Source organism: Arachis ipaensis, chromosome B06 (genome assembly GCF_000816755.2).
Source record: "Arachis ipaensis cultivar K30076 chromosome B06, Araip1.1, whole genome shotgun sequence".
Taxonomy (NCBI): Eukaryota; Viridiplantae; Streptophyta; class Magnoliopsida; order Fabales; family Fabaceae; genus Arachis; species Arachis ipaensis.
In genome coordinates this window covers 40296673-40300365 of record NC_029790.2, presented here as the reverse complement: position 1 = coordinate 40300365, position 3693 = coordinate 40296673, and positions in this window count along the sequence as shown.

Below are 3693 nucleotides of genomic sequence, written 5' to 3'. Positions count from 1 at the left end.
TTCTGAGTAGTCGTCGGGGGTGGCGGTAGTCAGCGGTGGTGGCTGGAAGTTGGTGGTGGTTGGTTGGAGAGAAGAGAGGAAGGAGAAGGGGCTGTGGGGGGGTGCGAATGGGTAGGGTTCGCGTGACAGGGATAGTTATGGAATTTGAATCCACGCGATCGCGTGGGGCATGCGGTCGCGTGGCTGGGGTGGAATGGGAGTTGATGCGATCGCGTGAGTGATGCGATCGCATGGAATGGGAGAAAGGATGAATGACGCGGTCGCATGAGGCATGCGACCGCGTCGCTGGAAATTGTGCTAAACGCGCAATTCCAGCGTCGTTTCAGCGTAACTCTCTGTCTCCTTTGGGGTGTTGTGCAATCCATGCGACGCGATCGCGTCGCTCACGCTGTCGCGTGGGATTGGTGTTGTGCAAGTGACGCGATCGCGTCAGGGACGCGACTGCATGGGTCGTTTTGTGCGAAACGCACAACAGCCGCACAATTCCAGCCCAACTTTCTGGGTGTTGGATCCTTACGCTGATTTCCAGGTCACGCGGCCGCGTGAATGACGCGGGCGCATTGGGGGTTGTTTTTCGCAACTAACGCGATCGCATGAGTGATGCGGTCGCGTCGCACGCCTACTCTCTCTTTTTTTTATGCAGGTATATAATTATGCAGTATGCAGTGCGAATGAATAATATTCAGGTTCAATTGAAAAAAAAAAGAAAAAAAAACAATAAAAAAAAACAAAAGAAAACGGAATAAAACTGAAAAAGAAACGACCATACCATGGTGGGTTGTCTCCCACCTAGCACTTTTAGTTAAAGTCCTTAAGTTGGACATTGGATGAGCTTCCTGTTATGGCGGCTTGCGCTTAAATTCGTCCAGAAATCTCCACCAATGTTTGGAATGCCAACAGCCTCCGGGGTCCCAAACCAGGTATGTAAAGCTTCTGAGCAGCTTCAAACAGATTCTCAGGCTCCCGGGGTGACGAATGTCAGAATAGATTCCAGGATCCCAAACTTTGCTTTTAAATCCGCCTCCGTCTTGATCTATATTTTTCCATCCAGGCGGTTTAAAAATTAGATTCTCACCACGATGACCAAACGTTTTCCGAGATCCATTCGATTGATCATGATGCCAATCCGTGCACTCCGAGTTGAAGCATGGAACCTTATTGAACCTTGTGCACCAGCTCTGAGTGCGAGCTAATTCCCTCTTACTCTTAAAGCCACAGAGAGCTCTAAGCTGGCCATCTGTTTCAAGCAAGCCATATTCAAGTGGGAAAATAAAGCTAAAGGTTAAGGATTGTACCCATTTGAAACTTGTATTAGGTGGTAATGGCCTTGGGATAGGTGTTTCCAGCGGTTCTGTAAGTTCTACTCCCTTGTGCTCTTCTGTGAATTTCTTCACTTCCTTGCAGACTTCTTCAAATGCATCCATGTCCTGATCAAAGCCTTCTATGTCTTCCTCGTCACTTAAGTCATAAACGGGAGGTTGAGAGAAATCTACCTCCGCATCATCTTCGTATTCACTTGGGGAAGATTCTTCGATTTTAGAGAATTCACTTGCTGATGCAAGTTCATTACTGTGAGAACTTGACTTGAGATTATCATTATCAAGGAAACTTGCTTCTAGGATTATCCCATCTAGTTCTTCATAAAAGATTTGCTTTGGGAGTCGTGCACCATCCTCCTTAGCATCAATTGTAACGTTTTTGACAGAATTCTCCATAACTCTGTATTCCCATGGAAGTTCAGCGTCTCCTAAGTCTTCAACCAACTCTTCTTCGTTTATAATGACAGCTTCCTCTACTTGTTCTAGTACGAAGTCATACCCTGTTCTGTCCACTGGAGTTTCTAGCTTCTCCTTCATGCTACGTTCTTCTTTAGATTGTCCACATGGGGCTGTGGGAGGTCCTTGAATGTTCGAACGTCTAGAAGATAATAAACTTATTGCCTGCTCCAGTTGATGAAGGGTTGTTTGAAGTTGATCTACTATTTCCTTGAGGCGAACCTCTGATTCTTGGGGTGATAGATTTGGACGTGATATATGGGGAAGTGGTGGTATTTGGGAGTAATTGGATTGAAATTTGCGTAGATGAGGATCATATGGTAGTGAATGGTGAAAAGGAGCTTGTGAGTGTGGTGGTGCGAAGTTATGTTGAGAGGACGGCCTATAAGCATAGGGTGGGGCTTATTAGTAACTACAAGGTTGTCCACCATGTCTATTGGCTTGGTATGCATTGTAGAATGGTCTTTGTCCATGATATCTTGGAGGGTGTTGTTGCCTAAAGGGTTGATTAGATCCTCTTGGCTCCATCCATCTTTGATTGCTCTGACCTTGACACATGTTCCTATTATAACTTTTACTCCTTTCAACAATAACAGAACCAAACTCAAAGCGAGAGGGGTGAGAATTCATAGTAGCTAATGGAAGTAAAAGGAGAAAATAAAGACAAATAAACAAGTAAAAGAAAAATATTTACAATAACCAATAATAAGGCACACGATTGCAGTTCCCCGGCAGCAGCGCCATTTTGAAGAACTGAAGATTGATGGTTTAGAGATTATAGTAAACTCTCGTTGCAAGTATAGTTACTAAACCAAGCAATCAACCTTTCTTACAAACGTTTTGGTTGTCACAAGTAACAAAGCCCTTAAAAATTGATAACCGAAGTATTTAAACCTCGGGTCGTCTTCTCAAGGAACTGCAGGGAATTATGTTCTTATTATTGGTTATGGACATTATAAATTGGGGTTTTGAAGATGAGGAACAAGTAATTTAAATTGCAATTAAAATAAGTAAATGACTGTAAAATAAATAAATAACTGTAAAATAAACTTTTGGCAAGGTATGAGAAATTAGAATTCATATCCTAGTTATCCTTATCAATGATGATGAAGATTGAATCTTAATTCCACTTAGTTAGCCTTTACTTAAAGTAAAGAAAGGTCAAGTGACTAATTATGTTGATCTTCAAATCCTAGTTAATCCCTAAGGAAAGATTGGGATTATTGAAGTTTAATTCAATTAGCAAAGATAATAATTATCAATCATGCTGAGTTTGATAACTCCTGAGTTACTGATTTCTTAACCAAGACCAAAAGGGAAAAGTAAATCTACTGGAATAAAAATGTCTTCAGATTGGAAGCAACAGTAATATAAATAAAAGAAAGCAATCATAAACTGAAATACCTCAATTAACATTAATTCAAAGAATAATCTGTAACATAGAAGAATTCATAAGCTAAATTGAGAAGATAAATAAAAAGGAATGTTGAACATGATAAAAAGAGATAATTCTGAAAGCAAAAGAAATCCTAATTCTAAATCCTAAAAGAGAGAGGAGAGAACCTCTCCCTCAAAACTACATCTAATTCATGAAAAATAACTAATTGGAGACTATCCTCTGAATGGATGCATTCCCTCACTTCATAACCTCTGATCTGTGCCTTCCGGACTTGGATTTGGGCCAAAAAGGGCTTCAGAAATTGCTGGGAGCGTTTTCTGTACTTTCTGGTGCGTAGCCTCTGTCACGCGTCCGCGTGGGTCACGCGGTTGCGTCATTTGGAGTTTTCCTTGTCACGCGGTCGCTTCAGTCATGCGTTTGCGTCATATGTGTGTCGCTTAAGGTGCGCGATCGTGTCAATCACTCGGTCGCGTCACTGCCATTTCGCGCTGGCATGCGGCCGCGTCGTCCATGCGATCG